The 5261-nt window shown below is 41.0% G+C and overlaps 1 gene segment (V, D, J or C); it reads left to right on the top strand.

Moving 5' to 3' along the window:
* Positions 1-744: 744 nt before the first annotated feature.
* On the top strand, positions 745-2417 carry LOC308114021 (Ig kappa-b4 chain C region-like). The segment is given in 2 exons: positions 745-877; positions 1913-2417.
* The last annotated feature ends 2844 nt before the right edge of the window (positions 2418-5261 follow it).

Here is a 5261-nt window from a genome sequence, read left to right as displayed (position 1 = left end):
TCTGTTGGTACCAGGCTAAACAATTAGCACTGCTACAGCTTCCAGCTTTCTGACTGGTCCTACATGTGATGGTGACGGAGGCTCCCGGAGCAGAGCTGACTGCTGCAGGCTGAGTCACTGTGACCTGGCCTCTGGACTCTGAGGAAACACAGACAGAAACATCAAGCAGCCTCATGGTTTTGTGGGCTTCATTTCAGAGGGATGGATGTTCACAGAGGAGACGAGTTTGATTCTCTGGACTTTACCTGTGAAGCAGCAGCAGAGGAGAGTCCAGATGAGGACGCAGATCACGCTCATGTTTCTGATGAGGAGGATGTCTCTGTCTTCTGTTGTCATGAAGGACGGCTGTCAGTCATCCAGTCTTCAACTGTCAGGACTATAAACTCTCCCAGAGCACTGGAGCATGGTGCTGCTGATGCAAAGTGGCTCTATGGAAATGTTCTGACTGACTCCAACAGGGACCTGGATCACTTTCATCTCTCACTTTCACTCTGCAGCAAAACTTTGATTAGAATATTAAGGAAAGTATATGAAGATATGTCTGTATTTTTTAAGTTTTTTTTAAAATTATCATTGTATTTCTAATTGTGCTGTCAGATCCCTTCAGGAATAAATTCCAATAGACAAAATTGAAAAAATTGAAAATAATCTTTAAAACATCTCAATAAATATATATATAAAAGTAGACATTGTAGATGAAAGAAAGGTTCTATTGTGTTCCGGTAGGATCAGGTGGTAGAAGCAGTTTTGGTGAGTTTGTTTGTTTCACAGTCAGAGAGTGGCGTCTCTCTACAGTCAGAGGTTTTTGTACAGCGGCTCAATGAGTTTGTATCACTGTGGTACACGTTCGGTGGAGGAACCAGACTGGATGTTGGAAGTAAGTTCATTCTACTTTTAATACTGACAGCTACATATTTCAAATTCATACATTAAACCTTGTTTTGAATGAATTGAGAAGAGAAAGATGATTTTTCTTTATAATTATTGTCCTGATCAAGTTTTAATCTCCACTGATTTCATGTAGTTTAGCTCAGCTCGGTTTCACTTTAATTTCATCACAGAGAAAAGTTATTTGTTTTAAATTTACACCAGATTATAATCTCATGAGGTTTAAATGACCAAATAAAGATCTTGTCAGTCTTTAAATGTGCTCAGTCAGAGCCTGATGGCTGTGTAACACACTGTTTTAACTCTACCAGTCTCATGTTGAAGGTGTTTTTACACTGACCTGTGTATTTATTGACACTCTTGGTGCTCTGGTCTGTCTTTGGGCTGAGTTTTAGTTGACATGTCCACTGTTTGAAATGTGTTTGTGTTGCAATGTATGCAGGCTTTCTTCTTCTTGTTTTACTGAGTGTCTCTTCATCAAAGCTGGATTTATTCTTGGTGCTATACAATGTTTCTCAATTCTCTTTCTCTTATTCATTGAAATTTATTTGACATGAAAGTAGAAACACTGATGATAAATATGTTGGAAAATGATCAAAACCTCCTAATATATCTTTATTGACTGTTATTTTCACATTTTGCTCTAAATAATATGAAAGATGAACAGTGATTTGAAGCTCATGTTGTTGAAGTTTCCACTCATAAGTTCTAAAGTGTAAAACTTTCTGATGACGATGCAAATCAAGAGTAAAGGTTGAGACATCTGCTTGTGTTCCTTCCTGTGTAGTTTGAGGTATTTCAGGTCAAAGTGTTGGATGATTCTCTCTGTGCTGATGTGCATGAGAGGCTTCTTAAAGGGAAGTGAAACAATGTGTGTGTGAGTGACTGCTGGAGCAGAAAAAGCCTCTGACAGCAACTTCTTCCAGGACAGAATCAGCTGTCTCCCACTAAAGCTGTCCAGGTGTGTGCTGTTTGATTGAGCGCTGGGTGCTCCCTGTCCTCTAATTTGATTGCTGTCTCCTAGGTGATACCCGCCCCACCCTGACGGTGCTGCCCCCCTCCAGAGAGGAGCTGCAGCAGGAGAAGGCCACGCTCATGTGCCTGGCCAACAAGGGCTTCCCCTCAGACTGGAGTCTGAGCTGGAAGGTGGAGGACAGCAGCAGCAGCAGCAGCAGCTGGGAGGAGAGCAGGAGCCCCGCGGTGCTGCAGAAGGACGGCCTCTACAGCTGGAGCAGCACCCTGAGGCTCCCTGCAGACCAGTGGAGGAAGGTGGGCTCTGTGACCTGTGAGGCCACCCGGGGCTCCCAGACTCCCCTCAGAGAGACACTGAGGAGAGACCAGTGTTCCCAGTCCTGACCGGACTCACTGGGACTCTCACACTGCTTTTACTCTCACACTGATCTCACCTCTGTCATTCACTCTCTTTCACTTTCTTCTCTCATCAAACCAAACTGACTTCATCAAGATTCTTCTTCTTTCATCATCATTTTCTTCAAGCTTTGACAAAATAAAGGTTGTTTTCACCTCAAGTCTTTGGTCTTTCATGACTTTTTTACAGCAATAAAATTAGAACAACAAGCAGAAATGTCATTTGATAAATATTCTCAGTATTCCACCTCTTGTTGCTGAATTACTTTCATATGAAACAGAATCAAAACACACAGTCAGTCTGAGGAAGCTGTGCCCTTCATTCATCTACAAAAGTGGTTTGTTCACATTATTTTGATAGTTTATATTTTATATATGAAGTGTGATCAAGACTCACAATGGTGATTTGACTTTGGTTAGAAAAGTGAGTGATTTTTTAAGATACAAAACAACATCATCAGCATACAGGCTGATTTTATAAATGTTTTTTTGCAGTTTATGAGCGGTTTTGGAGCTTCAGTCTCTTCCTGTTGATGTCAGGTTAATAAACACTCTGATGAATTCCAGTGCACATCCACACTGATTAAACATTTCAACTCTTTGTTTACTACAAAAGATATTATGAGACACAGATGCAGAGTAAATCAGATTGAATGTAGAGTGATATTTCAGGTACTTTGCATTTGTAAGAAACTTTAAAACGTTTTTTCAGTTAAAAATTAAATTCAATAGAAATCTTTAAGCTGTAGATCTTTCTACAACATATTTCCATGTGAAACTGATCAAAATTCATCTTTCAAAGAAGTTTTATTTTAGTTGTTGAAGATTTTGTTGAATTAGAATTTAACTAATAAGAACAGAGTCTGTTATCATTCAGAAAGAAAGAAAGTCAATGTCCATTGAGGGACATTTAGAAAAACTGCATTATGACATGACATGACATGACATGACATGACTTGACATGATCTGATATGATCTGATATAATAAATATAAGGCTGGGTCTTTCTTCTGAGGAGTTTCTATTGTTCTCCGATTTCACATCTACAGGTTCTTTTTGTTAAGGACAATAGAGTCCACAGAGAAAACACATACACACACACACACACACACACGCGCACACACACACACACACACACACACACACACACACACACACACACACACACACACACACACACACACACACACAAAGGTGTGTTAAGATTTTAATTGATTTCTAAGTGTGTCTCCTCCGTTTGTGTTGCAGCAGCTCCGATGTCCAGGACAAAGTGAGTCAGTGAGTCTAGTTGCTCCTCCAGACTGTGGAGTAGTCTGTGGAGTAGCTAGTAACACTACTAGGCCCAACTAGTAGGCATGTGTCACTCACTAGTAGCCTCCTAGGTCCAACGAGTAGCGCTAAAATGCCCATTCGTAGCATTAGTAAGGCGCTTTTCATCTCACCAGTATTAGTAGTGAGTGCTAAAATGTCCACTAGTGGTACTAAGAGGGCATGTTTTTATCTTACTAGTACTACTAATAACCAGTGGCCCCGTCAGCCGGAATCCTGTACGCATTGTGTGTACAATTTTTTTGAAGGTGTGAAAAAAAGAAAAAAAAAACATTTTAAAGGGATGTTTGTTTTTGTCTCTGCCTGGTGCGCCGTCACCACAATGTTTAGCTGAGCTGTTTTGATCTGTGTTTTTCAGCAGCTGGCTGATGTCACAGCCAAACCTGTCTTTTGTTCTTATGGGTTCTTATGGGTTCTTATGGGAGTTTGCAGGAGCCTTGATCCTGTCAGTGGTAGTGGTGTGCAATGCTCCAAGAACTGGTATCGATCCGATACCAAGTAAATACAGGGCCAGTATCGCCAATACCGGTACTTAATATTCAAGGTTAATGCATCATCAAAGTGGTAAATCTGGATGGATTTTCATGATCTTTAAGTGTTTTTATGATTTTTCCTTTGGTTTATTAATCAGTTGAACCTAGAACAGAATTTGGGAAAAGTTTATCGGTAAACAGAAAATACATTATTATAAGTTATAAATAATAATAATTTTGTTCAGACCACAGTCAGAAAACTATTTTCTCCCATTCATTGTAACGTCTGAATTTTTTTTCTTAAATAAACAAAGTGTACCAAGCTATCGCTCCAGAACAAACTAGAACAAAATATTATTTCAGGTGGAGTGTTTGGGATGGAGCAGCAAACTGGTGTTTCCTTCCTCCAGGTGATCAGCCCAACCGTAGCCAGGAAGCCTGTTTTTGTTTTGTTTACGTAGTTTTAATCACTCACTTGTGGCTCCTGTCTGCTGGTAACAAAACCTGTCAGTCAGCTGATTCTGATGTGGAGTTGGGTGGAGGGAGGAGGGAAGACGCCAGTGGTTGGAGAATTGTGGCCGTTTATTCCTCTTTTTAACATGCGCCGGAATAACACGGTCATTTCACACACACCAGCAGTTTAACACCGGAGCACAGCGGGACAACAAAAGCTACACTTCCCAAATTCAAAACATGCTCCGACTCAGCTTCCCACAATGCACTTGTTATTTAAAGTGACAGGCTAATCATCTAACACAGAAGAGAATGGGCGACAAACTAAAACTGAGTATCGATCTTATTGCACTGGTATCATTCGATCTCCATTCCAACGTAGGTTTTGATATCATCAGTATTTGGATCGATCCGCCCACCCAGTGAGTGGAGAAGAGCAGTAGCAGGCGACAAAGACTTAGTGTACATTTACTGGTAAAGCACAAGCAATTCAGTCTGCAATCTGAACTGGAAATGACTAAAGCTCTATTCCACGGGATTAGCGTTGCCTGGGGACCAATGGTAATTTGTAATAACTGCGGAGGATGTCTGTGAACTTAATCCTGTGCAAATGAGCTGTGCCTGTAATTTGTAATGGACAAATCCATCCATCCATCCATCCATCCATGCATCCATTCATCCACCCATCATCCATCCATCCATCCACCCATCCAGCTCAGGGTTTCGGGCTGCTGGAGCCGATCCCAGCCTA

The sequence above is a fragment of the Lipophrys pholis genome (assembly GCF_963383615.2).
Source record: "Lipophrys pholis genome assembly, chromosome: 9".
NCBI classification, from domain to species: domain Eukaryota; kingdom Metazoa; phylum Chordata; class Actinopteri; order Blenniiformes; family Blenniidae; genus Lipophrys; species Lipophrys pholis.
This window is presented reverse-complemented; position numbering and strand designations above follow the sequence as displayed.